The 12,358-nt window shown below is 47.5% G+C and overlaps 1 non-coding gene across 1 annotated transcript; it reads right to left on the bottom strand.

Annotated features, from left to right (window-relative positions):
* Positions 1-11,094: 11,094 nt before the first annotated feature.
* On the bottom strand, positions 11,095-11,166 carry trnac-gca (transfer RNA cysteine (anticodon GCA)). The gene has a single exon. It is a non-coding gene; the product is annotated as a tRNA-Cys (tRNA).
* Positions 11,167-12,358: the final 1,192 nt, after the last annotated feature.

The following is a 12,358-nucleotide window of genomic DNA, read 5'->3' as shown; positions in this document are numbered from 1 at the left end:
TCCGGTCTTGAGCGCCTTTCTTGTTTTTTGGAGTGATCAGCCAGTAATGCATCAATAATGTTCTGAATGTAAACCTTTAAAGGTTTGTGTGGGCCTGGAGTGGATTTGGTGTATATGATGTGTGAGTTGACAATACTTATGCTTATAATGGCATTGAATATGCGATGATACCATTTCCGGGACCTGTGTGGAAAGAGGTATGTCTTCATCCTCTGGTCAGCAGTGTCCACTCCACCCATGTAGGCGTTGTACTGGTCGACACATACAGGTCTTTTGATGTCACGGAAGCCAGTGTCATCTGTCTTGGACCGGATCCTCCTCTGAACACAATCATTTCCATGGACTGTGGACAACATGGTGAGACGTTTAGTATCGTGCCAAGCACAAGCCAGGAGTTTTCCCTTTCTGCAAAAAACTGGGTCATCTCCTTTTTTCAGCTGTAAGACACTTTTACCAAGGAATTTTGGCATCCCCAACCTGGTAATCCTTACCGTCCCACACAGTTCAGTTTCCAAATCTGCTAATTCATTTGCAATTACAGGCGAGGTATAGTAACTGTCCATGTAAATCTCGTGTCCTTTGCCCGTAAAGGGAGAAACCAACTCACGGACAACTGCGTGTGTTGCACTGATGTTGCTTGCATTATTTTTGTACTGTCCAGTGTGCATTGACCAGCGCAAAACATACCCTGAACAGCTTTCACTCAGGGCATACACTCTATAGCCATATTTGTCAGGTTTATTCGGAGAGTAACATTTTAGTGAAGATCTCCCCTTGAAAGCTATTGTCATTTCATCTAAAGAAAGCTCCTTGATTGGACTGTAAACTGCTGCAAATTTGGGAATAATCAAATCTATTATTGGGCGGACTTTGAACAGTTTATCGTGCCCGGGCTCGCCTGTTCTCACATAATCATTATTGTTGACAAAATGAAAGAACGAAAGAATGATTTCAAATCTGTTTCTTGACATTACATTTCCAAATCCAGGCGTTTGTGTAAGCCAAAATGTTCCCCAGTAATCCTCGATTTCAGGTTTCTCAACAAGGCCCATGGAGAGATGCAAAGCGAAGAAAGCTTTCATTTCGGTGACTGATACATCATACCACTCAAGAAATCTTGAATGTGGCTTCAGAATCATAGGTGCCATACACCTATGAAGTAATTTAGTGTTAAAAGTAACACTAAATTCCTTTTCAGCACTGTAGCTAGGCTAACAAACTGTCACAGTGCAGTAGAGCCCTCAATCCCAGCTTCTCTCAGCTCTGATGATTTCCTCCTATTTTTTTAATAATAAAATAAAAACAATCAGAGATAAATTAGATGAAATTACCCCCGCTATTAGCCCTGAACTAGCCCAAGCTGTAAATCTAACGTCCCATATAAATCCACCTGTAAACCTAGAAAGGTTCACAGCTGTTGATCAAGCAGAGATAACTTCAGCCATTATGTCCTCTAAAAGCTCAACTTGTGTCCTAGACCCCATTCCAAGCAGACTCCTCAAAGACATTCTTCCCCTAATTATAGACCCTATTCTTAATATAATAAATACTTCACTCGAAAGTGGCTATGTTCCACAGTCCTTCAAACATGCAGTCATTAAACCTCTTCTGAAAAAGCCTAATCTAGATCCCGACCTATTGGTAAACTACAGACCTATTTCAAATCTTCCCTTCGTCTCTAAAATCCTTGAAAAAGTTGTAGTAAAACAGCTTTGTCGCCACCTGCAGGACAATAACTTATTTGAAGTTTTCCAGTCAGGGTTCAGAGCCCACCACAGCACTGAAACTGCACTAGTTAAAGTCACAAATGATTTGTTATTAGCCGCTGACGATGGACTGGTCTCAATCCTGGTTCTGTTGGACCTCAGCGCAGCGTTTGACACCATTGACCACAACATTCTACTGCAGAGGTTAGAATGTGATGTAGGTGTTGGAGGAACAGCCCTCAGCTGGTTTAAATCCTATCTATCTGATAGGTTCCAATTTGTTAATGTAAACCTGAGCTCCTCACCAAGCTCTAAAGTAATTTACGGTGTGCCACAGGGTTCGGTACTCGGTCCAATTCTGTTTGCTCTTTATATGCTACCATTAGGCAACATTATCAGAAAGCATGGCATTAACTTCCACTGCTATGCAGATGACACTCAGCTGTATTTATCAATGAAACCTGATCAGAGCGATCAAGTAGACAGACTTAGTACTTGTGTGAAGGAGATAAAAACCTGGATGACACTAAACTACCTGCTTCTTAACCCTGAAAAAACCGAGGTCATTGTGCTTGGCCCTAAGCATCTACGAGACGCTCTATCTGAGCAGATAGTCACACTGGACAATGTCAGTGTAGCCTCCAGTTCTACTGTAAGAAACCTTGGAGTCTTATTTGACCAGGAGCTCTCATTTAAAGATCATATAAATCAAGCTTGTAAAACAGCCTATTTCCATTTGCGCAACATCGCCAAAATCAGAAGAATCCTGCCTAAAAGTGATGCCGAAAAACTTATCCATGCATTTGTAACGACTAGATTAGACTACTGTAACTCCCTGCTTGCAGCGTGTCCTAAAAGCTCCATAAAAAGCTTTCAACTGGTTCAAAATGCAGCAGCAAGATTACTAACAGGAACAAAAAGAAGAGAGCACATTACGCCAGTGCTGAAGTCTCTTCACTGGCTCCCCGTCGAGTCTAGAATCAAATTCAAAATTCTACTCTTGACCTACAAAGCCATAAATGACATGGCCCCATCCTACCTCAAAGATGCTATAGAACCATATCATCCAAACAGAGCTCTTTGCTCTCAGAATGCTGGCCTTCTGGTGGTGCCAAGAGTCTCTAAAAGTACTGTAGGAGGTAGAGCGTTTAGCTACCAAGCTCCTGTGTTATGGAATCAGCTCCCGACCCATGTTAAATATGCTGACACAGTCTCTTCATTTAAGTCCAGGCTTAAAACGTTGCTCTTCGAAATCGCTTATGGTCAGAGTAGTTAGGAACATAAAGATAAACCCACAGCTTCAGCTACGCTGCCCTAGGAGTAACTATGCTGGGGGAAGTATGACAGCTTGAGCACTATCCTCTTCTTCTGACTACTTATGCTATCAAACAATATTTATTTTTTGATTCCACTTGCAAACTGTTCACCGCCTTCTTTTCTTTCTCTCACTTCTGAGGACCTGTGGACCCAGATGCCCCTCCCCTGGTGAAGTGGTCCCTGCCCTGTGTGGACGGTCCCTCATCTGCCTGAAGAGTGGCTCCAGTTCGCCTCAGTCGGTCCCTCATCTGCCTGAAGAGTGGGTCCAGCTCGCCTCCGACGGTCCCTCGTCTGCCTGAAGAGTGGGTCCAGCTCGCCTCCGACGGTCCCTCTTCTGCCTGAAGAGTGGATCCAGCTCGACTCAGACGGTCCCTCTTCTGCCTGAAGAGTGGGTCCAGCTCGACTCAGACGGTCCCTCTTCTGCCTGAAGAGTGGGTCCAGCTCGACTCAGACGGTCCCTCTTCTGCCTGAAGAGTGGGTCCAGCTCCAGTCTCCTCGTGTCCGTCTGTCCGTCTGTGAGAGTCGGATCTCTCCTTCACTGGAACTCCTCCAGGTTTCTACGCTTTTTTCCCAAAGAGGTTTTTTTTGTAGTTTTTCCTGGCCGAGAAGGAGAGTCTAAGGACAGAGGACCCTGGGACATCGTCCCTCGCCACCACAGACATTGTCTGACTTCATCGCCACCACAGACATTGTCTGACTTCATCGCCACCGCAGACATTGTTGATTCATTTCTCCCTGTGGCCCTCAGAGGCAACTGTTGTTGTGATTTTGGGCCTTACAAAAATAAATTGATTTGATTTGATTTGATACACTGATGTGCATATCTATTTGTCTCATCAGTAATGAAAGTCCAAAACTGATCGGTCAGAAAGAGTGACAGAATATCAAATGGATTAGCATCCGTCAGATCCATCTCTCCTGTGTAGCCAACTGGGTCTTCAAAAGGTTTGATCCATGCCTCAAATACCTCGACCTCTCTCAGCATGTCCCAGCTCTCATCCACCGGGCAAGTTTTACTGCAGCCACTGGTTCCACTGGTTCCTCGCCTCCGTCTGTCCTTTGCACCTGTCCGTTGTTTCGAAGTCCCTTCATCTCCACTTGGAAATCCATCGTCACTCTCGGGGAGATAATACCCTTCAGAGTCAGAATCTGCTGTAAATTGCATGCCACGTGTACTTCCTCCAGCCATTTTTTTCCTTACCGGATCTGCCGTAGATCATACCTGGCTAATAAGAGGAAGTTGCACCGAACCGACCAATGACTGAAGTGATTAATTTTCTACTATTATTTCATTAATTTCCTTGTACGGTAAAGTCGCATTTCTGCGACTTTGGCGCTTAAAGGGTTAATTTAGAGCCGGGGCTCTGGACCACAAATGCCAACAACCCCGCAGTGCGCAGGAGCCTTCGAAGTTGGATGAAACCAGAACGGGGCCCTACGATGGCGGTGACCAGCCAGTTGATAGCAAAGTGAGCCCTGGACAGGCGCTGCATTTGACAAACTCAGAGACGAGGAAGGGACCGGAGTCGGACCAAATATATCATCTGGCGCTGTGTCCAGCGTGAGGGTGAGCCAGCGCAAATCAGGACCACAAATGCCAACAACCCCGCAGTGCGCAGGAGCCTTCGAAGCTGGATGAAACCAGAACGGGGCCCTACGATGGCGGTGACCAGCCAGTTGATAGCAAAGTGAGCCCTGGACAGGCGCTGCATTTGACAAACTCAGAGACGAGGAAGGGACCGGAGTCGGACCAAAAATATGCGCCGGCCCTGCCCCCCGCCCCGCGCAGAGCCATCGGACACGTTGAGGCTGAATGGGACTGGCGCAGAGCCCTTGGGCCCAGGGGCTAAGCGCAGCCATCATCCTTCAAGCCGCGCCTCCTGCTGCGCGGGGGTGAGTGACAATGGGCTCGGACTGTGGTTCCGTCGGACGCGTTGAGGCTGAAGGAGACTGGCGCAGAGCCCCTGTAACAGGGGCTAAGCGCAGCCATCATCCTCCAAGCCGCGCGTCCTTCAGTGCGGGGGTGAGTGACAGTGGGCCTGGACTGTTGTTCCACCGGACGCGTTGAGGCTGAAGGGGACTGGTGCAGAGCCCCTGTGCCAGGGGCTAAGCGCAGCCATCATCCTCCAAGCCGCGCGTCCTTCTGCGCAGGGGTGAGTGACAGTGGACCCGGACTGTGTTCCCACCGGACGCGTTGAGGCTGAAGGGGACTGGCTCAGAGCCCCTGTCACAGGGGCTAAGCACAGCCATCATCCTTCAAGCCGCGCGTCCTTCAGTGCGGGGGTGAGTGACGGTCCCAATCACCGGAGACAAGGGGCCAGGCGCGGGGGAAGCCAGTCAGACTGACACCCCGCGCCTGGTGGGACCTCTGTCTCGGCCTCGCTTCCAACGTGTCCGGCGTGAGGTTAGCCGGAGCAAACCACAGCCGCAAAATGTAAACAAACCCGCAGTGCGCAGGAGCCTTCGAAGCTGGATAAAACCAGAACGGGGCCCTACGATGGCGGGTCTTGAGTGCCAATAGACCAAGCTCCTTGTCTGGTATACATAGAACCATGATTTGTACCATTTTCATGGTTGATTCATGGATGATCCCTGCTCCGCCTCACGCGAGTTCGAGACCGGCTGGGTGCCCTTTTATCCATGAGGCACTGCACTGCCTCCGGCAGCCGAGTTCGGGGCCCGGTGAGGGCTCCAGGCTCCAGGGGCTCCGACCCGGAGCCTCCGACCCGCAGAAGGTGCTCCCTGGCCGGGCAAAGTCTGGCCGTGTGCGGGGTGGATGGCCCTGGGTCTGGGCGGCGCTAAGATCACGGAGCGGGTCACCTCCGCGTACAGCCCGTGGTCAGCGTGACACCGTGCTCTGCCCCGAGCAATCAGAGCAAACAGGAAGCTTCTGGAAGTGCCCGGGAGTCTGGTAAAATCAAGCCGAAAATAGACCCTCTCATGCCGGGTCTGAGCGGCGCTTAGAGCCCGGAGGAGCGCGGAGCGCGGGGCTACATTCAGAGGCTCCGTGATCCGCCTTACAACCAGCTCTCACCTCCGCGTACAGCCCGTGGTCAGCGTGACACCGTGCTCTGCCCCGAGCAATCAGAGCAAACAGGAAGCTTCTGGAAGTGCCCGGGAGTCTGGTAAAATCAAGCCGAAAATAGACCCTCTCATGCCGGGTCTGAGCGGCGCTTAGAGCCCGGAGGAGCGCGGAGCGCGGGGCTCCATTCAGAGGCTCCGTGATCCGCCTTACAACCAGCTCTCACCTCCGCGTACAGCCCGTTCTCAGCGTGACACTGTGCTCTGCCCCGAGTAATCAGAGCAAACAGCAAGCTTCTGGAAGTGCCCGGGAGTCTGGTAAAATCAAGCCGAAAATAGACCCTCTCATGCCGGGTCTGAGCGGCGCTTAGAGCGCGGAGGAGCGCGGAGCGCGGGGCTCCATTCAGAGGCTCCGTGATCCGCCTTACAACCAGCTCTCACCTCCGCGTACAGCCCGTTCTCAGCGTGACACTGTGCTCTGCCCCGAGCAATCAGAGCAAACAGCAAGCTTCTGGAAGTGCCCGGGAGTCTGGTAAAATCAAGCCGAAAATAGACCCTCTCATGCCGGGTCTGAGCGGCGCTTAGAGCGCGGAGGAGCGCGGGAGCGCGGGGCTCCATTCAGAGGCTCCGTGATCCGACGCTCACCTCCGCACCTCCGAACCATGACTTGACATTACGGCTGTGAAGGAGCCTTGGAAGCTGGATAAAACCAGAACGGGGCCCATCGATCGCGGTTCTCGTGTGCCCGTCAAACGAGCTCCTTGCCCGGTAGCCGCACAACCAGGAAATGTACCTGTTTCGATTGCGAAAAACGTCATTCTCAAAAACCGCCCGCCCGTCCCTCCCAGCATTACCATTTTGCACATTCCGCGTGAGAGCAGCGTAAGAATTTCTCGGGAGCAGCGTGATTTAGCCCGGGATTCTTGAGCTGAACGCTTATTCCCACGAGCCCAAAAAACGACTAAGTCCAACGGTATATAGTGTACTATTGCCGAAAAACGACAGAGTCTTTTCAGGTATAGTGTACTATTTCGGTTTTTACTCTAAGTCCCTCAGGGGCATATGGTGCTATACTATGATGGTCAGATCACCTCCAGGCCCCAGGGGAGTGCTTTTCTGGGGGCAAACAGTGCACTGATGATGGGGGATTATTTCATTTTGCTCATTTTGGTGTTTTTTCACATTTTAACCCATTTTCACCCCTTTTGCTCACAACTTCATACTACGGCCCGGAAAAACGACAGAGTCGCTCGGGTATAGTGTACTATTGCCGAAAAATGACAGAGTCTTTTCAGGTATAGTGTACTATTTCGGTTTTTACTCTAAGTCCCTCAGGGGCATATGGTGCTATACTATGATGGTCAGATCACCTCCAGGCCCCAGGGGAGTGCTTTTCTGGGGGCAAACAGTGCACTGATGATGGGGGATTATTTCATTTTGCTCATTTTGGTGTTTTTTCACATTTTAACCCATTTTCACCCCTTTTGCTCACATCTTCAAACTCGGGCCCTGATTACAAGTTCTGACCAAATGATGACAAACACGGTATTTATTATGTATTTTTTTCATTTTTTTTTATTTTTCCAACTTATACATCCATCATTGGTGCCAGGCAGGTTGTGGAGAAAGCAGTGAAGAAAGGAGAGAGCCATCACAGAAAAGATGTCCATCCAGGGTCAAGGTACCCTGCACTTTTACATATCCAAATGACAGCATTTAAAGTTTTTTAGCGTATGGTATCTCTCGTTGCATGGAACCGCACAGAGGCCAACGCCACACTGACGGCACCTGTACTTTGTTTGCCGCCTGCCTTTGGTACGAGAGCGGTCAGAGCACACGGCGCAGTCTGGACGTCCCTCTGCTTGACAAAGCCAATGACGCTCTGTGAGTCTCTGTGGCATTTCACCCTCCGGTCTTGAGCGCCTTTCTTGTTTTTTGGAGTGATCAGCCAGTAATGCATCAATAATGTTCTGAATGTAAACCTTTAAAGGTTTGTGTGGGCCTGGAGTGGATTTGGTGTATATGATGTGTGAGTTGACAATACTTATGCTTATAATGGCATTGAATATGCGATGATACCATTTCCGGGACCTGTGTGGAAAGAGGTATGTCTTCATCCTCTGGTCAGCAGTGTCCACTCCACCCATGTAGGCGTTGTACTGGTCGACACATACAGGTCTTTTGATGTCACGGAAGCCAGTGTCATCTGTCTTGGATCGGATCCTCCTCTGAACACAATCATTTCCATGGACTGTGGACAACATGGTGAGACGTTTAGTATCGTGCCAAGCACAAGCCAGGAGTTTTCCCTTTCTGCAAAAAAACTGGGTCATCTCCTTTTTTCAGCTGTAAGACACTTTTACCAAGGCATTTTGGCATCCCCAACCTGGTAATCCTTACCGTCCCACACAGTCCAGTTTCCAAATCTGCTAATTCATTTGCAATTACAGGCGAGGTATAGTAACTGTCCATGTAAATCTCGTGTCCTTTGCCCGTAAAGGGAGAAACCAACTCACGGACAACTGCGTGTGTTGCACTGATGTTGCTTGCATTATTTTTGTACTGTCCAGTGTGCATTGACCAGCGCAAAACATACCCTGAACAGCTTTCACTCAGGGCATACACTCTATAGCCATATTTGTCAGGTTTATTCGGAGAGTAACATTTTAGTGAAGATCTCCCCTTGAAAGCTATTGTCATTTCATCTAAAGAAAGCTCCTTGATTGGACTGTAAACTGCTGCAAATTTGGGAATAATCAAATCTATTATTGGGCGGACTTTGAACAGTTTATCGTGCCCGGGCTCGCCTGTTCTCACATAATCATTATTGTTGACAAAATGAAAGAACGAAAGAATGATTTCAAATCTGTTTCTTGACATTACATTTCCAAATCCAGGCGTTTGTGTAAGCCAAAATGTTCCCCAGTAATCCTCGATTTCAGGTTTCTCAACAAGGCCCATGGAGAGATGCAAAGCGAAGAAAGCTTTCATTTCGGTGACTGATACATCATACCACTCAAGAAATCTTGAATGTGGCTTCAGAATCATAGGTGCCATACACTGATGTGCATATCTATTTGTCTCATCAGTAATGAAAGTCCAAAACTGATCGGTCAGAAAGAGTGACAGAATATCAAATGGATTAGCATCCGTCAGATCCATCTCTCCTGTGTAGCCAACTGGGTCTTCAAAAGGTTTGATCCATGCCTCAAATACCTCGACCTCTCTCAGCATGTCCCAGCTCTCATCCACCGGGCAAGTTTTACTGCAGCCACTGGTTCCACTGGTTCCTCGCCTCCGTCTGTCCTTTGCACCTGTCCGTTGTTTCGAAGTCCCTTCATCTCCACTTGGAAATCCATCGTCACTCTCGGGGAGATAATACCCTTCAGAGTCAGAATCTGCTGTAAATTGCATGCCACGTGTACTTCCTCCAGCCATTTTTTTCCTTACCGGATCTGCCCTGGATCATACCTGGCTAATAAAGGGAAGTTGCACCGAACCGACCAATGACTGAAGTGATTCATTTTCTACTATTATTTCATTAATTTCCTTGTACGGTAAAGTTGCATTTCTGCGACTTTGGCGCTTAAAGGTTTAAGGGTTGATTGTAGTTTACCCTCCTCTGGTATTGACTGAGTTTAACCTCATGCCGTTTTTCTGTGCATTCCAAACTTTTATCTGCCCTATTGCAACCCATTCAAAAAAGGCTGAATACACAGTTTGAACGCGCATCTAAAGTAGAACGGTTCCGCTTGTTTTATTTGTCGTCTTGACATGAGTGGCTTTATTCTGGACCGGAGGAAACAGCCGATGCCAGCTGCGCTAGCTTTTGCACAACAGTTGTTTATTATCCTTCAGCCCCGAAACTTGTGTAAGGCGCAGCTTGTTTACAGATGCCACAACAGTGTTCCGACAACTTCTGCTTCTGCAGAAACGTTACACTTTTACCCAATCAACATCTGATAGTCTGTGGACGTCACGTTTAGTCCCTGCTTTGCTAGACTTGGCCCAAGGGAGAAGAGGGTACTAAAAGTGTACCTGGTCTGAGGCGGTAGCACCAAATGGAAATATGCTAAAGCAGGGCTGAATAGAGTTGAGCAAAGTAGGTGCTAATGGAAAAGGGGCACTAGTAATGCTTATAAATAGGTTTAGCATCATACAAATGCTATAGGTTGGGCGTTTACTGGGTATTCTCCTAAAGAAAAAGGATTTGTCAGATTTGTCAGATTTGTCAGACTTTTCAGATTTGTCAGTAGTTTTTGACTTATCTTGTGTCTGTGCGATAGACCTTACAGGCTCATCAAGGTTTCCATATAGTGTGAGGCAAGCCTTTGAGGTCTTTTCAAATCACACAGCACATGCTGCTGCGGAGTTGAGAGAATGTGGGCATGGAAACCTTCAGGGGACTTCATTGTGTGTTGTACTTTCTGTGCCCCGTTTTTCCGCTCCTTCTCATTGATGATGGATGGGCATAGGCATATCTTTTGGATGCTTAGCGACAACGCTGAATGAGGACGTGTAAATTGCTGTAGATTGACTATTATGTGAAAAGCAAACGTAATCAGGAACTCTTCAACTGTCCTTTTGTTCAAAATATACAAGATGTACCTGTAGCCACCTCACTTGTGTATATTCTGAAATATTTGGTGGCGCACTTGCATTGGCTCAACAGAACTGTTACATCATACTTTATATGCTGTGTCGCTGCACACCTATCTATTTGTTTTAAATACTTCTCAAGGCAAGGATAAGATTTGACCTCATGCATTAGGCTCGAAGGCGAGCGCCTGATGGTCAGGCCTTTGCGCCACTGTTGTTTGCAGAGGATGTTGTCTTGATGTCTTAATCAACCACGCTCACTACGACGATGACAGAGTGTTACCAAGTGCAAAAAAGCTATAGCTAAAATCAACTCAAGGAAAGGGGCGGAACTGTATCTTAAACGCCATCTTACACCCTCTTGAGACATTGGTATGAAGTTGAAAGGGCAGTCTGCGGAATGCCAACATTGCAGTTGGTCTTTTAACAAATACAAATTCTATTTAAGTAAAGGGAGCATCCGCATTTGAACCGGGGACCTCTTGATCTGCAGTCAAATGCTCTACCTCTGAGCTATACTCCCCTACCTGTCTGCAAATATGAGGGTGGCAAGGACACATTGACACAATCACACAGTGTTAGCTGAGCTTTGAAGCTTGCACACTTATCTACCTTTTTATTAAGGGTTGATTGTAGTTTACCCTCCTCTGGTATTGACTGAGTTTGACCTCATGCCGTTTTTCTGTGCATTCCAAACTTTTATCTGCCCTATTGCAACCCATTCAAAAAAGGCTAAATACACAGTTTGAACGCGCATCTAAAGTAGAACGGTTCCGCTTGTTTTATTTGTCGTCTTGACATGAGTGGCTTTATTCTGGACCGGAGGAAACAGCCGATGCCAGCTGCGCTAGCTTTTGCACAACAGTTGTTTATTATCCTTCAGCCACGAAACTTGTGTAAGGCGCAGCTTGTTTACAGATGCCACAACAGTGTTCCGACAACTTCTGCTGCTGCAGAAACGTTATACTTTTACCCAATCAACATCTGATAGTCTGTGGACGTCACGTTTAGTCCCTGCTTTGCTAGACTTGGCCAAAGGGAGAAGAGGGTACTAAAAGTGTACCTGGTCTGAGGCGGTAGCACCAAATGGAAATGTGCTAAAGCAGGGCTGAATAGAGTTGAGCAAAGTAGGTGCTAATGGAAAAGGGGCACTAGTAATGCTTATAAATAGGTTTAGCATCATACAAATGCTATAGGTTGGGCGTTTACTGGGTATTCTCCTAAAGAAAAAGGATTTGTCAGATTTGTCAGATTTGTCACTTGTCAGTAGTTTTGGACTTATCTTGTGTCTGTGCGATAGACCTTACAGGCTCATCAAGGTTTCCATGTGGTGTAAGGCAAGCCTTTGAGGTCTTTTCAAATCACACAGCACATGCTGCTGCGGAGTTGAGAGAATGTGGGCATGGAAACCTTCAGGGGACTTCATTGTGTGTTGTACTTTCTGTGCCCAGTTTTTCCGCTCCTTCTCATTGATGATGGATGGGCATAGGCATATCTTTTGGATGCTTAGCGACAACGCTGAATGAGGACATGTAAATTGCTGTAGATTGACTATTATGTGAAAAGCAAACGTAATCAGGAACTCTTCAACTGTCCTTTTGTTCAAAATATACAAGATGTACCTGTAGCCACCTCACCTTTGCCCTTGTGTATATTCTGAAATATTTGGTGGAGCACATGCATTGGCTCAACAAAACTGTTACATCATACTTTAT

The sequence above is a fragment of the Eucyclogobius newberryi genome, unplaced genomic scaffold, assembly GCF_026437365.1.
Source record: "Eucyclogobius newberryi isolate DKJ021-1_F unplaced genomic scaffold, fEucNew1.0.hap1 SCAF_6, whole genome shotgun sequence".
NCBI lineage: Eukaryota > Metazoa > Chordata > Actinopteri > Gobiiformes > Gobiidae > Eucyclogobius > Eucyclogobius newberryi.
The sequence above is the reverse complement of the archived record's forward strand: the minus strand, read 5'-3'. Positions and strand labels throughout refer to the sequence as shown.